This window comes from Hemicordylus capensis, chromosome 1, assembly GCF_027244095.1.
Source record: "Hemicordylus capensis ecotype Gifberg chromosome 1, rHemCap1.1.pri, whole genome shotgun sequence".
In the NCBI taxonomy this organism is placed as follows: Eukaryota; Metazoa; Chordata; class Lepidosauria; order Squamata; family Cordylidae; genus Hemicordylus; species Hemicordylus capensis.
In genome coordinates, this window is record NC_069657.1 from 186,586,496 (window position 1) to 186,606,510 (window position 20,015).

Below are 20,015 nucleotides of genomic sequence, written 5' to 3' on the forward strand. Positions count from 1 at the left end.
ATTCGCTGAAGACACTGGCTCACATACCGATAGAGGGCCATTATTTCTATTTTTCAGTCACACTACTGTGTTTGCACAATTCTGGCATCTTGCACAAGAGTGTTCCTGTGCAAATGCTCCATTGCTAAGCAGAGTATTGGGCAGTATGGGAGCTGCAAGGCTTTACCCACTGGCCACACCCTTTGATGCCAACAAACTCACCAATCATGCCCTCATGTTCAATATTAGTGTGAAAGGAACCCTACAGAACTACAGCATAGGCTCCTCCACACAATTTGGAATCCTGATTGCCCAGGGCTCCAAACTGCATGGAGGATCTGCACATGCAAAAGGCCCTTTTCACACAGATGCTGAATGCACAATAATTGTGAGGGGAATGATAGCTGGCAGGTGCGGTCCCACTGCCTCTTCATGCATTCACTGAAAGTGTAAGGGGAACACAGACGGACAGCTGCTTGGACGGTTGTTCCTTCTCATAGGTTTTGCCACACATTTTGATAAAATCTCTAGCAAGGCAGTATTTATCTCTTTTATAAACCAACAGAATGAAAGGAACACCAGTCCTAGCAACTGTCCTATTTATATGTTTCTTGAGAGTTTGCAGCTGTTTTTGAACCAATTTCCTATTGTTGCCAGAACAAGGGAACACCCCTAAAGTGGTTGTATCACCAGTTTAGAAATTAGGGCTAACAGTTTATCCCGAAGAAGAAGAAGAAGAAGAAGAAGAAGATTGAGCTGTTGAGTCAGTGTTGACTCCTGGTGACCACGGAGCCATGTGGTTTTCTTGGTAGAACAAGGGAGTGATTTACCATTGCCTTCTCCCACACAATATGAAATGATGCCTTTCAGCACCCACATAGGATATCACTGGTTTACCATTGCCTTCTCCCACACAATATGAAATGATGCCTTTCAGCACCCACATAGGATATCACTGCTGCCCAATTTGACGACAACTATATTCCACTGAGGTGAAAGGGACAAACTACAAGTTATAAACTACATGTTTATAACTGGGCCCTGTGATTCAGCTCCCCCCACCCTCACAGTTAAATAGCAGCCATGGAAGGATCAGGACCACTGTGTGGGGAAAGACCGTCAATGTCTCATTTGGCAGCAATGAAAACTTTTCTCTAACAGCAGCTTCAGGGGTGCAATTTTTGTAAGGGCTGCAGAGGAAAAGGGTTAAACACTCTCTCTTGTCATTATCTCAATTCTGATCACCCTTCCCCTCTCTGTAGCGGCAACTTAATGGATAACAAAGAAACATGCAAGACCAAACTACACATTTAACACAATTTGTGTGCAGTTTGGCCCAGTCAGAGGAAGTAAAAGTGGAAGAGTCACTGTCCTAGGGAACACAAAATGGTGGGCTCGGGGGAATCAATACCACCTTGGGACTTTTTGCCAACAGATCTCTCAGTGGACTGGACTGCAGGAAGGAGTACTCTAGATGTCCCCTTCTCCTTTGCTGAATCAACAGTACGGCTATTTTGATATCATCCTGCCCTCCAACACACACATGGATAGTACTTAAAATCCAGTACGGACTTCAATATAAACCTAACTAGAGGAACAAATTCTGCATTATATCACTTACATAATGATTATATCATAGTATCACTACAAGTGGGGAATCTCATATCCCACCCATCAATCCACTCACCCCCATATTTTTTTAAAATCTTGCTAGAGTATCAGGAAGAACAGTTCTAGCCAGAAAGGGCTGTTTGTTTTTTAAACTATATGTGGGTGCTTCAAACCTGAGATTACACGAAGAACTGCACTATGTGAACCTGCTGAACATGTAGCTGAACCGTTCACTGAATAGCTTCACCCACAGTAGCAAACTTTGGCCTCATTATGCTACACAGTGACACTATGATCAGCATAATGCTACATACCGGTAGGTCATCACTGCCACATCCAAAGGTTTTCTTAAACAATGATAAATACATTGGTTACATAATGCAAATACTGTATCTACTACAAAATACCATCAGAATATTCTTAAACAAAGACTCCCGGTTTTTACGAGTTCTAGAAGGGCAGTCATGTTAGTCTGTGGCAGGAAAAGCAGTCTTGTGGCCCCTTACAGGCTTTCAGAGATAAACTTCTGTGGGTGGGAGCCCACTCTATCAGAGACAAGTGAGACAAGTGAAGTGTACAGCACAGTCTTGTTACATACTCTCCATTGCCTAGCTGTGAGAAGTGCATAACAAAACTGAGTTTCATTTCCTTTGTGTGAAGATAGCACTAGATACTTAAGGTGTCAGTAGTTTCTTTAAAAAAAGAACATACAAACATATTGAAGAGAACGTCTTCTTCGTCATGAACCCCGCTGCCCATTGAGATCATCAGGAGAGGTCCGTCTGAAGTTGCCACCGGCCCATCTGGTGGCTACTCAGGGACGGGACTTCGCTGCTGCCCTGAAGCTTTGGAATGCACTCCCTGATGAAATAAGAGCCTCCCCATCTCTGACAATTTTTTAAAAAAATATTTAAAGATGCATCTCTTCACCCAGGCTTTTAATTAAATATTGTTTTAATAGAGTTAACATTATTTTAAAATTTTAAATTGTTGCAATGTTTTAAAATAAATAAATAAATAAATAAATAAATAAATAAATAAATAAATAAATGCAGAGCATAGTGGAAGCAAACAGATACTCCTAAAGGAGGCAGCAAATGCACCAACACCACATGAGATTTCTCTCTCGTTCTCATCAAAACTGAAGTGGCTCCAAACTGTTTCTCCATCCTTCTCTCTGATGGCCGTCACATTCCAAAGGCTATCAAGAAATATTAAGGTTCTTTGGCCTGATCCCCAATAGAAAACACTTTAGACAAAACCGTAGTGACAGACTCATTCACCGCACTCAAGACAACCCATACTGATAACAAATAATATGTTAGTCTTTTAAGGAGACACAGGACTCTTCGTTGTTTTTGTTTAAAAAAGCTGTCAGAAGAAATATGAGCAAGGAGAATGGTTACAAAAGCACTGTACAATCTACCAATTGTCTTCAATAATTTTACAGTTATTGTTTAAGATTAAAATGTACTGACTCCCAGTCCTATCTGCTCCTCTGTCCTACAGTGAAACACTCTTTTATTACAACTGTTTTTAGGTAGAGTAATTCAATGTCTAAATGCAACATTATGAGTTCACTAAAGCGTTAAATGAGTCGCAATAGAAGGCTAACAAAGAGTAAGTCCATGCCTAAACTCCTATTTAATCTTCAATTATTAGAGAGCATAACATAACAAATTATGAACAAAGGAAAATCAGATGGATTTTTACTTTCAGACTGATAAATCTAAAACATTCCTGTGTCACAGAAGTCCCTCTAAACAAGCTTTCAGAGCTTCTACTTCAAGGCTTTGTTACAGTATCAATTTAAACTCAAAGCTGAAAGTGAGTTAGGGGGGAAACTTGACTGAATTTATAAAAACAGACACTGAACAGAATTAACAACTTAAAAAATTGTGTGCTTTCAAAGGCTGCCAGATATTCACTGATCATTGATTACGTGACCAACTATTCTAGTCTCAGTAAGGTTACTACCCACAACTGGATTTATTTAGAGTTTGTTGTCATATTTATGTTCCTTGAGCTGGGCATGATTGCATGAGCCTGTAATCCCAGCTACTGGGGAGGCTGAATTTGGCAGATTGTTTGAGCTCAGGAGTTCTGGGCTGCAGTGGGCTATGATGATCATTTTGCATTTTTCTTTATTTAAAATATATACCCCACCTTTCCACCAGATAGCTTACAATGAATAAATTTATGAAAACAATAAATTGTTACTAATTACAGTAAAGAAACGTGTTGGTGTTTTTTTAAGGCAGCTATGAAACAGGCAGATTATATCATCAGTCAAACACAGGTCTGGGGAAATTATTTGGTTCCAAAAGGATACAAGTGGAGATGCTAGGTGGACGACCACAGAGAAGGCCTATTTGTCTGTTTACCCATTTCTTTAGAAACATATACTGACTTTTGCTTTCAAAACCTCCCAAGATGGCTGGCTAACTAAACAGTAAAACAGATACAAAACCAAACCTCAAAATTGCATCAAAATTAAGTTAAGCAAACCAACCAACCAATGCTAGAAAAACCCTTACAAACCATCAATTAAAACCAGCTAGATCACCTGGAAAGCCTGTGGAAATAGTTACAAAGATCTTCACCTGATTCCCAAAAGACATCAGGTTTGGAGCCAGGAAACCCCCCCCTCCCCCCCCCGTTCCTTCCTGCCTACACTCAGAAGACAGGGGACTCAAAAGGAGGCAGTAGCAGCCAGTGAGGGAGCCAGTGGAGAGGTGGCAAGAGGCACTTTAAGAGTAAAAGAATAGGTGCTTGCCTCTGCTCTCGCTGCACCTGGATGCTGCTTGGAGAAGCACCGTGCCACCCAGCAGCCCCTGTGGTGGTGGATCGCCTCTGCCACTCACCTGGCCGCGGGCGGGGGATCGGCTCCGTGGAAGCCTAGTGAGTGGCGGAGGTGATCCCCCACTGCAGGGGGTGCTGGGTGGCATGCTGCTTCTCCAAGCTGCATTCAGGTGTGGCAAGAGCGGAGGTAAGCACCTATTCTTTTACTCTTAAAGGTGCCTCTCGCCGCCCCTCCACTGGTGGCCTCACCGGCCACTACTGAAAAGAGGTGTTCTGAATATTATAGCAACATTCATGTAGCTTCATATGAGAAGAGGACATCCTTGAGATTCCAGTATCCCAAACCACTTACAACTTTTAAAACACAGCTTTGAATTGCGCCCAGAATTGAACAGCAAGTCAATGTGGTTGACTTGGAGAAGTGGTGAGATGAGTTCCCTTCAACTGGTCCGAGTTAACAGTTAGAAGCTGTAACTTGGACTAACTGAAGTTTCCAAGTAGTCTTTAAAGCAGGGCTGCTCAATTTGGGCCCTCCTGCAGATGTTGGCCTACAACTCCCATAATCCCCAACCATTGGCCTCTGTGGCTGGGGATTATGGGAGTTGTAGTCCAAAAACAGCTGGAGGGTTGAAGTTGAGCAGCTCTGTTGTAGACTTTAAAGTCTACAGGAGGGTTGAAAATGAGCAGCCCTGGATTACAATGCAGCCCTGGAGCAACAAGCAGTTCTCCAGATATTGCTGAGCTACAACTCCTATCATCGTCAGCCACAATTTATCACTGGGGGTGATAGGAATTGTAGCTCAGCAACATCTGGAGAGCCACATGTTGCTTACCCCTGTTCTAGAAGTTACCAGAACATGGATAAATGTGGTCAAGCTTTCTTTGTCCAGGAGGATCTGCAGCTGGTGGAAGGCTTTAGGTGCCATGGATGCCACTTGCATAAACATAGTGGAAAGTTCCAGTTTTGTCAGATTATGTACCTGCCCCATATTGGGCAGAACTGAGAAACCATGTTCCAGTAGTGTGCTTAAGTCTAAAGCCTTTGTCTGGTAAGCTTGGCAAACAACACTGTTCTTGGGTCATCTGGTTCTATGACAGTATTTACATTAAGAAAAGCAAACAGTGTTAGATATTAATGTTGAGATTATGCAGGAGAGCATGCCTTGTTTATGTGAAGTTCACTTTACATGCAGAAATAAGAGGGAAGGAATCGCCTTCTGTAAAATCAGATGGAAACAGCCCAGATTTCCCGGGGCACTCATTTCTATTCTATTAAAAAACAAGTTTTTCTGGTAAGAACTAATCTGCCTTCTTTCCCTTCACTATATTCTTAACTGATAATTGTCATCTTCACAGTTAGCCCACTCCAGTCTTAAACATTTACACGTCCACCATCTTGAACCAGGGTGGATGACATCATCACAAACTACGCCGCTGAGCCGTACCTATGTGTCCCTACACCTGTAGCAAATTTGATTCAAATTGGTTAGGCGGTTCATAAGTTAGCCCACTTATGCCTCAAATGTTCATGTTTCTGTCACCTTGAATTGGGGTGGATATCATCACAAGCCACATCACTGAGGTGTCCCTAATTGTCACTCACTATAACTGTACCAAATTTGGTTCAAATCAGTTAGGTGGTCCCATAGGTAATATTGGTGCTTGGACCTGAAGGGCTTTGGAGGCTCCCACGCCTGCCCGTGCACCCCTGCTGCAAGTTAAAAAGAATTTAAAGGTTTTTTAAAGGTTTTTTTTTAAGGAAACCTGAATTTTGAGGTTCTCCCCAGAAGCATGCCGCTGCTGCCCCACAGCACCGAAAACTTCACTAATTCTAGCCAACATGTGAGCAGCCGGGGGGTGGGGGACATGCAGGCCTCTCCCACCCCTGTGGTGGGGGTGGCGGCAGCAGCAGCGGGCCGAGCAGGAGCGGCTGCTGGGCCTGACCATTGGCCCAGTGGCGCTTGAGAACTGCAAGGTGCTCTAGAGTCTAGTGCACCTGTGCAGCTAGAATAGAGTGTCACAAGCCCGTGATCACAGGCTTGTGACATCTTGAATTGGCCATCCTGAATTGGAGTGGATAACATCCTCACAAACTATACCATTGTGGCATCCCGATGTGTCCCTATGGTTGTAGCAAATTTGGTTCAAATTGATTAGGCAGTCCACAAGTTAGCCCACTTGTGCCTCAAATACGCAACCACCATCTTGAACTAGGGTGGACAAACTATGCCATTGAGTTGACCTTACAACTGTACCTAATTTGGTTCATATTGGTTCAAGCATTGAGAAGTTGATGGGGAGGGCACACACAGAATGCCAGGTAAGCTCATAAACTCACTTAAATTGTATTTCCATTAGGGATGTGCACAGAACCGAGGTGTGTGTGTGTGTGTGTGTGTGTGTGTGTGTGTGTGTGTGTGTGCGTGTGTGTGTGAAGTTGGGGGGCATACCTTTAAGGGAAGGGGAGGGTGCCCTTACCCCTCCCGCTGCGTTTCCCCTGCTTGCACTCCATTGAATAAGTCCCCATCAGGGCGGCGGCATACCTCCATGCCGCCCCAGTGTCCTCCTTGGCCAGAAGTTAAAGGAAGTACCAGGCATGCGTGTGCACACACGTTGTGCTTGTGCACACACCCAATGTGTGTGTGAGTGCACACACCCGGCATGCACATGTGTGCTGGGTACTTCTTTTAACTTCCGGCCAAGGAGAACACTGGGGTAGCAGGGAGGTATGCCGCCGCTCCGACGGGGACTTATTCAATGGAGTGCAGGCAGGGGAAATGCACCGGGAAAAGTAAGGGCACCCTCCCCTGTCCTTAAAAAGGTATCCCCCCTCCCCCCCGCTTTCGAACTGGCAGAATCGCCGGTTGATCAAACCAGTTCAGAGACTCATAAAGGGTTCTGTGCACATCCCTAATTTCCATGGTTATGATTTTGTAGGGCAGTACACTATCTCGATATCCAAGGAAATCACCACTTTGAAAAGTGCCTCTTGTCCAGTTAGCATGTAGCACTTTTCATGAACTGCAGCTAGTGCATCAGCTCCTGGACAGACACAGCCCGGCCACAGTTATCCACAAACTGGCAATCTCCAGATGACTACTGCAATGCGTTGTATGTGAGCTGCCTTTGAGGACTGTTCAGAAACTTCCGTTAGTTCAGAATATAGCTACTGGGCTACTAACTGGGACCTGCTCTAACTCAGGGGCATAGCTAGGGAAGAGGAGACCTGTTTGCCCCTCTCCTTGGCAGCCCCTCAGAGGGAGGGAGATAATGAAGAAATAGGGAGCGATGGAGCTGGGGACTCTCAGGAGCTGGAGGGCCCAGGTTCTTTAAACGCATCTGCTCAATTATAGCTACACCCTTACTATAACTCTTATTCTACCAATTGTGAAACAACTTTACTGGCTGCTGATTTGTTTCTAAGCACAATGCTGCACATTGTTATGCAGGTATTTCTGATTGATCTGCCCTTTTGCAGGCATCTAAGGAAGCACTAGCAGTTTTACCCAAAAGCAGAGCAGGGGTAATCCCGAAGGTGGCTGGTATGGGTGGATGAAGGAGGGTGGTAAACAGGTTTCAGGTGCAAGGCCACCTAGATAATTTATGGGGCATGGGGCAGGTGTGATGTTGGAAACCCCTCTAAATGACTTATGTATGTGTGTACAAACTGGGGGTGGCGGCGGCTTGTTTTGTTGGATCTTAGGGCATATTGCCCCAGTTCCCCCACCCCTGCTGGCAACCCTGCTCAGCTGAGGCTTGTTCTCACTCTTCTTGCCCGGACCTGGCTACCTTGCTCTTCGTTGCCATGCCTGGCTGCAATGTTAACCCCTTGTGCACAAGCTGGTTGCCTGCCCAATTTCCCAATCTGGCAAATGAGCAGCCTGCATGCAAGGGGTTACTGCCATGGTCAGGGACTGTGAGGGAGAGCAAGGCAGCTGGGACCAGGCAGGAGGAATGAGAACAAGCTTCACCTGAGGCTCGCTTACCACCACCATCTGACCAAAAACCACTGGGATTACCCCTGCACCTCACCCACACTCCTCTCTCTTAAACATATATATCAATTTCCAACCAAGTTCCCAAAGGGGTTTACATAGACATAAAATAAACAAAATGGCTCCCTGTCCCCAAAGGGCTCATAATCTAAAAAAGAAACAAAAGACATCAGCAGCCGCCACTGAAGGGATACTGTGATGGGAATAGATAGGGCCAGTTGCTCTCCCACTGCTCAATAAAGAGAATTGCCACTTCAAAAAGGTGCCTCTTTGCTCAGTTAGCAGAGGACACAATCATTACAACAAAAATTTTAAAAAATGGAAACTCTCTTAACTGGCTAGCAGTTTTGCATACATGACATTCAACAACGACCTTGGTAGAGCCTACCACTTTCCTGCTTAGATGAAGTAGGGAATAGAGGGCAGGATATTGACAAGAAAGGTGAACTAGGCAGCAAGTTATTAGAAATGGGTCTGTATATTTAAAAAGAGATAAGTAACACTTCAGAGTTGTAGTTGTTGGAGCTAGGACCCTGGCAGAATCAGCTCTCAGCTGCAATGTCTCACAGCAACCACTGGGGTTTTTTAGAGTCATGGATAAAAGTGCTGGATAGAGATGAGCCGAATCAGGCCCTCCTCTTAAAACGCCACACCGCAGCGATGGGATGCTTCCCCGGCATCCCTCGTCTGGCTTCAGAACGTAAATAGCGTTGATGCATGTGCCACCATTTACATGCTGATGTGACAAGAGGGATGCTGGAGAAGCTTCCTGTTGCGATGGTGCAGTGTTTTAAAGGGGAAAGTGGCACAAACTGCTGCTTGCACAGAGGTATTTCTGGTTGAACAGCACCATGTTGGCATGGTGCGGGGTGGCGGGGACTTGGAGGAAAGGCACATAGGACCTGTCACCCTCCTCTTAAGGGAATCCCTCACTGCCCTTGGGATGGCACTGAAGCATTTCTGTGCACATCCCTATTGCTGGAGTCCTCCCCTCTTTGTTCTTCCAGTGTTAGTCTCCATTGCGTCTCTCCAGAGATGGCAGTTTGTTTTGGTCTCTCTTTAGCCAAGAGCTACAGCTAACATCAAGCTGCAGGCTTTTTCATATTTGTTTGTAACCTTTTCTTTAAATAAATCCTTGTAGTTCTTCAATACTAAAGAACCATCTCAATACCTCTTGCTTTGCTGCTTTCTCACCAAACTGGTTATGCTCTTCTATTTGGAGACTGAACTGCCATTCTTCCCCTATAAATGGTTATGGGCCCAGAAGCCAGTGAATAAAAGAAAAAAAGCTTGAGAATTAAATAGAAAGCAAAGCAAAGAGTAAAGCTTTGAAAATGGAGACAGCATAAGGATTCCAGATGATAGAAAAGCTGCAAGGTCCTAAGTATGAGCTCTGTTATTTCAAAATGGAGATGCTACTCAAGAGTCATGGACTTGGCCATGTTCTGCACACCCAGCGTCCTGCAGATTCAGGAAAGGAGCAGAAGAATGGGACAGAGCAGATGAAAAGGCTTCAGGAATGATTTGCTTTGTGGTGAGTGACCCTATCTTAGTGCATCTAAGAGACAAAGAAAGTGCAAAGAATATGTGGGTAATTCTGAAGGGATTATATAAAAAGAAGTCTGTGGTTTCCAAATTGCTTCCAGTAAGAAAGCTGTTTAATAAAAGACTTAGAGAAGGAAAAGTTCTGTCCAAGCCCATAAATGAAATGCAACTGCAAGCTCAGGAAGTAATCATGCCAGAATCAGTTTTGATAAGATTGCTGTTGAATAGTTTGTCACATTACTTTGATAGTGTGACTAGTGCCTTGGACGTCGAGGATGCAGAATTACAATTTATAATTAATCATTTTTACAATTTGTAATTAACCAACTTTTATTTGCACAGGAAGGAAGATAGGCAACCAAAGGAAAGTGAAGAAAATGCATTTAGAACTTTGCAAAGAAATAAGAAATGCTTTATTTGTGGAAGCGCCAAACACTTGCAGAATAAGTGTCCCAAGAATAAAGGGTTTGCAGACGAAAGGCAAGCAAAACAAAGTTGCAAAGAGAGCGAGTCATCTGGGAACACAATGTACAGAATTTATAAGCAATCAGGGACTAAAGCTAATAAGCAAAGGATAGACCTTGCAAGGGTAGATATGGTTTTGGAAGTTAATTCTGAGAAATGCAGCAGTGGCATTTGCATTGACTCGGGTGCTACAAGCAACCTGATTGGAGAAAAGAAGAGATTTATAAGCCTAGATACAAGTTGTAAAATCCCTATATATTTGACAGATGGAAAACTGATGTAGGCAAAAGGGAAAGGATCAGCTCTGCAAACTGGAGAACGGAGAAACCATTGGATTAACAACTGAAGAGGCTTTGTATGTGACCAAGCTAGAAACAAGTCTGATGTAAAATATGCTACAGAAAGGGGCTACGAAGTAAAATTTAAAGGAAGGCACAATTTCATTATTCATAAATAGGAACTGCTTATGAAAGCAGTTTTACAAGATAATGGATTGTTTGAAGTAAAATGTGTGACTGAAAAGGCCAAAACTGTGAAGGAATGCACACACAAAGGATGTCTGAAGTTGTGACACAGAAAGTTAGGCCATAGATATGCCAAAATGATATGTCAGGCTGGAGAGTTGGACTTGGTAATGGTTCTAAAAATAGCCCCTTTCAGGACTGAATCAAAGTATGCATCCTTTATAAAAGCAAAGGCAACACAGCCTGCTTTTCTTCCATGCAAAGAAAGAGAAACACAGCATCCTTTTGTTCTGATTCATAGTGATGTTTGTGGACTTATGCAAGTTAATACATCAGGAGGAATAAATAAGTTTCATTGATGACTATTCTAGATATACACATACATACCTGTTAAGTGAAAAGGGACAAGTACTACAAAGACTAAAAGAATGTTGCAAGAGTGAGCAACAAGTTTGGGAGAAAGCCACAGATCCTCTGCACTGATGATGGTTGCAAATACCCTGAGAATGCTGTCATAAGATTCCTAAAGGAGGAGGGCACTGAACACCAAAAGACTGTTCCTTATACTCCAGAGGAAAATGGAGTGGTGGAAAGAAAGAACCATTCTCTTATGGAAATGAACAGATGCATGCTTGTAGATTCTGGTTTGGCCACTAAATTTTGGGGAGAGGCAGAGATGACTGCTAGGTAAAGTGTGCTGTCAAGTCAGTTTCGACTCCTGACACCCACAGAGCTCTGTGGTTTTCTTTGGTAGAATACATGAGGGGTTTACCATTGCTTCCTCCCATGCAGTATGAGATGATGCCTTTCAGCATCTCCCTATATCGCTGCTGCCTGATATAGTAGCAGTGCGAATTCAAACCAGCAACCTTCTGCTTGTTAGTCAAGCATTTCCCCGCTGCGCCACCTAAGGTGAGCAGTGATGACTGCTACTTACCTGCAAAACAGATTGCCAACAAAGGCCACAGGAACAATGCCACACGAGTTATGGCATGGCAACAAGCCCATTTTGAGTCATATAAGAGTGTTTAGATCTAAAATACACCTATATACCAAAAGCCAAAAGGATCAAACTCAACTGTAGATCTGAGGAAGGAATACTTGTTGGCTATTCCATAGGATGTAAAGGATATATGATTTTAAATCTTGATGCAGAAACAATTAAAATATGCAATGTAGCATACTTCAGTGAAAATGAAAAACCAAGCACTAGAACTGCCAAACCTGGAGCCCAAATTTCAGTTGGAGAAAGAATCAAGGCAACATGACCAAAAGGAAAGATCCACTATAAGTTTTACACCTGGCAGTGATTCAGCAGGAGAGGATACTGATGACGAACAAAGGGTGCTCTGTTCAACATGACAAAATAAAGGAGTTCTGCCTAAGAAACTTTCCTACATTGCAAAGCGGGAAAGGTTTCCAAGCACGTGGAAAGAAATGGATAACTTACCTGCAACTGAAGCACAAAACTGGAAGGAAGCTGCGAATGAAGAAATTGATTGCACAAAAACAACACATGGAGAATCAAAGAGCTACCTGAGGGAAGAAAGACTGTGGGATGCAAGTGGATTCTTAAAGTTAAACAAGATGCAGAAGGATATCTCCAGTGTTACAAAGTGAGACTGGTGGCAAAGGGATTCTTGCAAATATATGGGGGAGATCATGATGAGACATTTGCTCCCATTGTAAAACGCACATCAGTAAGGACACTCCTAAGCATTGCAGCAGCAAAGAAAATGCAAGTGGATCACATAGACATGAAAACAGCATTTCTTCATGGAGACATTAAAGAAGATATTTATATGGAGCAGCCTCCAGGATTTGTGGAACCTGTTAAAGAAAAACTTGTATGTGAGCTGCAAAAAAGTATCTATGGACTAAAGCAGGCTGAAAGAGCCTGCAATGTCAAATTAAACCAGTTGCTAGTCAATGGGGGATTTACCCAAGGAAAGGCTGACCCTTGCCTGTACTCGAGGCTCAAAGACAACAGATGGACCTATATATTTTCTTACGCTGATGATCTGATAATTTGTTATTAAAATAGAGAGGGCAGCCTTGAAAAAAATAAAGCACCTGAATAGTGAGGTAGAAGTAAAAGAACTTGGACCTATTTCACACTATCTTGGGATACACAGAGAGAAAAGAAGAGGTAAGCTATTTGCTTAACTAAAACCAGAAAATAAATCATTTTCTAGAGTATTTGGGACTTACAGAGGCCAAAGAAACAAGTTACCTAAAACAGAAAGAGGAGAGTGAACTTCTGCCAGACAACAGTGAGTGCAGGGCAGCAGTTGGAACACTTTTATATGTAGCTACTAGTTATTTTAGGCCCGTTAAATGACGGGCACTAGGAGAGTTGTGCGCTCCGGGCCCCCCGCCACCATTTCCCCTCCCGCCGCCACCAGCCTCCATGCTGCGGCCGGTCTCCCTGGCCGGGCAAGGGCCCCAAGGTCTTCCCCCCGCCCGGCTTCGGCAGCGCCGCCAGGCCTCGGCGGCGGCTCTGCCGCCACCTCGGCCGGCTTCCCCCGCCGCCTCTTCCCCCTGCCTGGCTTCGGCAGCGCGGCCAGGCCTCGGCCATGGCTCCACCACCGCCTCAGCAGCGCCACCTCAGCCAGCTTCCCCCGCTGCCTCTTCCCCCCGCCCGGCTTCGCGGCGGCCACTTCTCCTCGGCCGCCGCTTCTCCTTCTCCCGTCCATCATGGCCGCCTGGTCCCAGCGGTCATGTCTCCCTCGGCGCTCCGCGCATGCCCAGAACAGCCGAGGGAGACACGGACGCACGCCAAGCTCTTTATTATATAAGACGATAACAAGACCAGATATAGCTGCATCTGAGGGAATCATGAGTAGGAAAGTAAGCACGCCCAAAAAAGATGACTGGACTGCAGTAAAGAGACTAGGCAGGTACCTAAAAGGGACAATCCATCTAATCTATAACCACTGTTAACTTCTGGTCTGTTTGATCCTCAGCCCAGTCTGCATCCATATAATCTACTAATTTAGGTCCACTACTAACAGGCAACTTTAATTTTATTGCCTGCTAGTAGTGGACCTAAATTAGTAGATTATATGGATGCAGACTGGACTGAGGATCAAACTGACCAGAAGTCAACAGTGGTTATGTTTTCTTTTATGGTGTTGGCATAGCTGCATAGCTATCAATAGTTGCTCTCTCATCTACTGAGGCAGAATAAGTATCTGCCATTCAAACATGTCAAGTAGTGGCATGGCTGCACAAGCTAATGTTGGATTTCAACATAGACAAACCAAAACCCACTGAGATGTTCAAGGATAATCAGCTGCATCCAGTTCTCATAAATGGAGAAAATTAAATTTAGAACAAAACACATAGAAAAAAATATCATTATGTGCAGGATGCACAAGAAAAGGGACTTCTAAAACTGATGTATTGTCTAAGTGAACAAATGGTAGCAGATGTGATAACTAAGCTGTTGCCCAGAGATTGTTTCAAAACCTTGAGAGAGAAGTTGGGATTTATAATCAGCAGCACGAGCCGATGAGAATGAGTATTGGAGCCAAGACCCTGGAAGCATCAGCTCTCAGCTGCAATGTCTCAGAGTGACCACTTGGGGGAGGGCGTTTAGGGTCATGGATAACAGTGCTGGACTCCTCCCCTCTTTGTTCTTCCAGTGTTAGTCTCCATTTTGTCTCTCCAGAGATGGCTGTTTGTTTTGGTCTCTCTCTTCAGCCATGAGCTACAACTGAAATAAGCTGCAGGCTCTTTCACAATTGTTTGTAACCTTTTAAAAAAATAAATCCTTGTTGTTCTTCAAAAATAAAGAACTGTCTTTGGACCTCTTGCTTTGCTTTCTCACCAAACTGGTTTTGCTCTGCTATTTGGGAACTGAACTACCATCCTTCCCCTATAGCAGTGTCTTGGTCTACTCGTAATTTTAGTGCCATGGTGTTCTGAAGTGAGAGAGAACAGGTTTTCAGGTTCCGTAATAAGGGATATGCCATTAGATGAGAGATAATCTGCAACCATATTTCTGGATCACAAGGTAACCTACCAGAGCATAGAACTCTTAATAAACAGCCAGTAATTATTCTGAGACTCATTGAGGTTGTATGATTTAAAGGGCATGAAAATTAAGAAAGCCAAGCAGCACATGTTTTTAATTTCACTATTAAGTACATTGATACAAATACTAAAGAGATTATTATATCATGTAAGTGAAGGTGGCATCAGGTACCAGATTCAAATCTCCTACCAAAACAAGCATTAACACAAAGCAGTAAGCAGATTGAAGTAAAGATAGCAAGAGGTAAATAAAGCAGCCCTGAACCATAGCTCTATAATATGTTACAGTAAATGTCCAAATTTGATGAATGTCAATATTTGCATGTAAATGCTGACAATGCAAAATAAATTTTACAAATGCCTGAAGACAGATGTTGACATAAAATATACTACTTGTCAGGCATCAATACAATTAATCTGAGATTGTCAGCATTTGTATGAATGTCCACATTCAAAAATATACACATATACACACCAGGCTGCAAAAATACTTCTTACATGTCAGAAAGAAAAACCTAGGATTTCCCCATTGTAACACACAAATAACAAACATACGAACAGCATATTTAATTCAAATAAACAAACGGTTATTTTCAAACTGTACACTTTGGTATGTCAAGGTATGAGGAACTTTTCTTCAATGGTCTTGTGTGACTGAACATTCCTTGAAGAATCCTGTTACCCACCCTGAATCTTTGAGATTAAGAGTAAATCCATAGCATAGCAAAAATGTTATCCTGCAAATACTAAAGTGCTTTTGCTGTTTTCTGTCTAAATTGTTTGGGTCAAGATGTAAACACTGCAGTTTGGGATTATGAAATCTTCTGTTGCACCAACATTTGGGGGGAAGGCAAAAACAAAGCAGAATACAAAAGATAGCTTCCAGTTAACACAGCTCTTTGTCAAATGGGACCAAAGCTATAAGGCTGAACTGTGCTAAACGAGATTAATTCTTACAGAATTTTAAAATTATGCAACATACTTCGCCTGTGGGCATGATCTAACACTCTGTGAAATCAAATAGAATCTTTCAAATTAGGTTGTAGGAGTGGAGACTGTATCAGATTGCTAGTTTTCAATCAGTTTGTGCCAGATTTCCATGGCAATACATTAAAGACTGACCTCACTGACTGTGACTAAAGATTATGTGCCATTCAGAAATATCATTTATAATCTTTAGGACTGAACAACAGGAATTAAACTGGGTCTGAGAATAAGAACACACATGGTTTTAAATACCTTTTAACAAACTGTTTTAATGGGAAGCCCATATCCTTTATTTAAAGTGGGGAAAGGGTACATATTAAAATAGTACCGTAAGTTTAAAGGGGGATGCTAGCAGTCCAAAAGTCACATACTGTGTACTTGCTAATGTTGGAAACTGCTACAATGATCCTGACTCACCTGGTAAAGCCATAATTATACCACTTGATCCACAAGTAGAATACTCTATCTTCTCATAACTTATCACTCAGATATGGCTACTACATAGTGATTGGTATGGGTGTGGTAGATTTTGGGTGACTTGTTCTATTTTTAATAGAATGAGTCACCAAAAATCTACCACACCCATACCACATTTGTTCAAAAATAGCTAAAATTAAAGAAACATTGTACAATTGTGGAGTCTGTAATAAGGAATAAATTGCTTCACATGCACACAGATGTTGCAGATATTTAGGACTGGTTTTACTAGAAAGCCCTTCACAGTGTGGATCCAATCAAGGCAAAAGCAGTGTCATCTGAAACCTCAGGCTTAGTGGGGATAAGCAATTACCTGGTTATTGATGACATCTATTGATGACAATAGATGTTATCTATTGATGACAATTACCTGGTTATTGATGACATTGGCTAACAAGGTTCATCTGAACCCTAGCATCCTGGATGAAGCAATAGTGACTAGAAGTACATTCTATCAACAGAATCTTATTCAATATGTGCAGCCTTATCTGGAGTGTGTGGATGATGTTTACAAAGTCTTGGTTTTTGTCATCTCCAGGCTTGACTATTGTAAAGTGTTTTAGGTATGACTGCCTTTGAAGAGTGGAACTGCCCTGAAGAGAACATCCAATTTTCTGGCAGAACAGACTACCAGGACCATATAGCATCAGTCTTATAGAACGTTCACTGGCTACCAATAATCTTCTGACCATAATTAATAATCTTTTAAAGCCAGAATGGCCTGGACCTTGCCTCTCTTAGGGAGAGAAAAAAAGCTCATATGCCCATTGAGGTCAGCTGGAAACACAGTGCTCAGATCTCTGCACCAAACAAGGCAAGATTATAACCACACACAGCACTTGGGAACACAATAATTCAATTTAGTAGAGTTGCCATACATATATTGACACATCTTTGCCATATTTGTCCCTTAGCTTGTCACTGTAGTTCTTGCATAACAGCATTTCATCTCAATAAAAAGTAACTTTTAAATGGAAGCCTTTAATATAGTGATTTCTCAAAAAGCTGCATGTTCTTTTTAAATTTGAAAACTGGCAACATTTGCTTCAGTACTTACTAAATATAGGATTGTTTTAGTTACAAAAAATGAGTTCAATGGAAAACTGTGCTACATGATTAAGCAATGACAGTATCAGGCTTATTTTTACTTCTTGAAAGAAAGAAGAACAATCCCATATTAGTTTGTCATTTCTAGAAAATTTCAAAGAAATAGACAACTGGCCTTCCTACTGGTTTAGCCAATCATACATTTCTTCTGTTTCACATTTCTGCATTACTCTTTGACATCTATTACTTTCCAGAAGCTTCGCTGAGCTTTCTGTTTCTTTTGTTCAGGTTTAAGGGCCTGTTAATTGGTCTACCACTAAAGCTTTCCATTCAAAGAATTAGGATGCAAATATATAAATAGGTCAGTTTTGTTGTGTTAACTGACAACTAGTGCTATAGCCAGAGAGAAAACACTTTCTAAGGGATGGGGATGGCTCAGGACAAGGACAAAACAAGATGATATCACCCATACATCACAAACATGTAGTTTGGACTGTTAAGGGACTACTTGAAAAGGGCAGAATAATCATTACCATCAGGAGCAAACTAAAGGGTTCAGACAAACATCCTCTTCCTCAGGCTCAGAAACGCCTACTCCAATATCAAAATATTTATTGCTGGAGTCCTCTAGTCTAAACAATAGCCCCAGTCAAGTCTTTAAATGAGAATTGTTAACTTTTTAAAAGTTTAGCTGAAGCACAGTAGATCAGGCATTTATGTCCTCCAGTCTGGCTTTGGAATCTGCTAATCTCTCTATTTTCAAATTCAATCAAATTTAATACAAATCAGGATGATGAAATACAGCTAGTAATTAAATCCAACTAATTCATTATTTATGGGATCAATATGTGCAGGATAGCTCCTTTCCTTTCCATATATCAGCACACTGAGGTGAAATTGTGGGTTTGCAATTGGTTTCACCAGGACACATCTAAATGGTTTTCTTTAGCAAAATGTCACATTTTAAATAAAGCTATGGGTGCTATAAACACACACTCTCTCACGCACACACACGCACTCTCTCTCTCTCTCTCTCTCACACACACACACACACACACCCTAAAAGAAGTCTAAATGTCTTTTGATTAGAAGAACTGAAAGAGAACATGTGAATACAGGAACTGGTCACCCATGTCTGCCAAACTATCTTGAATCAAGCAATTCAGCTGGAGTTTTGTGTCTTTTTTACAAAACCTCTATACAAACCATTTCTGCTGACCAAACGCATCCATTTCATAGTTAGCCAGCAGTAGACAGTAGGCTTAGCTCAGAAAAAGCAAGCCAGAGAAGAGGTACAGTACTAATTTCAGGCTAGAATGCTGTACACGCTTACTTAGGAATAAGTATCACTGGACATTGTAGGACTTACTTTTGAATAAGCATGCATAGGCCTGGGATATCCATGTCCATAACTGATTATATATCATATATATACCATATCAATATCCCACAAGAAGTTTATATGATGTTAAGTGATAACAAAAAGCTTTTCAGTTAGCAGTTCATTAAAGATGTACAGGCAACCTATAAACATTCCCAGAACTGCAGGGCTGTAGTAAGTAGTAAGGGGCTTAACCCTTACTATTAATCAACAGATAGACCAATAAACACACACATCTTTGAGAAATGGACCACACTTTATGCCATGCTCTCAAAAATGTTGGCTGCCAGCTAGCATTCACTGAAGCAACAGAAGCTTGTTTCCCTTTACTTCAGGCTCTCAATCCTACATGCAATTACTTTTAATTCCTACTGAATTCAGTGGGACTAAGGGTAAAGTAAAGTGTGCCGTCAAGTCAATTTTGACTCCTGGAGCCCACAGAGCCCTGTGGTTTTCTTTGGTAGAATAGAGAAGTTGTTTACCATTGCCTCCCCCTGCGCAGTATGAGATGATGCCTTTCAGCATCTTCTTATATCGCTGCTACCCATTATAGTACCAGCAAGAATTCAAAGTGGCAACCTTCTGCTTGTTCGTCAAGCATTTCCCCACTGCGCCACTTAAGGTGCCTACATCTGAATAAATGTGCATTAGATCAGGCTATATACTTCATTCAGTTCTGACCTGTTTGGCTATTGACCCCTGAGACTGCACTTGAACTTCCCTTTATAATTGATTGCCTTACTTCTGGCTCCTCCCATTTATTAAAATTTAATATACCACCTTAGTAAAATGCACCTCAAGGCAGTATACAAAGTTTACAAACAAAATACAAAAGATGATAAATAAATCATCATTATCATCATCATCATCTTTATTTTTAGCTTCCCCATAACAAATTGTTCTCTGGCCGGCTCACAGCAGAGGATTAAAACATACAATAAAAACACATTAAATCATAACAGACAAAAAAGTGAAAATAAAATATAAAATACAATACAAAGCAGCTTAAAAACTCATAGTTAAAAATCAGAACAAATCTGAAAATTTGCATTTTAAAACCCACATTTAAAAGGCCTGCATGAACAAAACGGTCTTTACCTGGTGTCTACAAGAACAAATTGATGAAGCCAGGTGAACTCACTGGGGAGGCTATTCTATAAATGGGGTGTAAATAAAAACAAGCACTAAAATCAGCACACCAATCAACTGATTCCAGCAGCAGTT

The 20,015-nt window shown here is 42.1% G+C and overlaps 1 protein-coding gene across 6 annotated transcripts in view; it reads right to left on the bottom strand.

Moving 5' to 3' along the window:
- CCDC148 (coiled-coil domain containing 148) overlaps positions 1-20,015 on the bottom strand; it is a 210,139-nt gene that overhangs the window by 171,869 nt on the left and 18,255 nt on the right. Inside the window, exon 1 of one of the 6 annotated variants that reach the window (XM_053260075.1) lies at positions 19,890-19,906. The exons of the other annotated variants lie outside the window; for them this stretch is intronic. The gene's annotated coding sequence lies outside the window, so the exon portion shown is untranslated. Of the gene's footprint in view, positions 1-19,889; positions 19,907-20,015 lie in introns of those variants that run through there. 6 annotated transcript variants of the gene reach the window in all.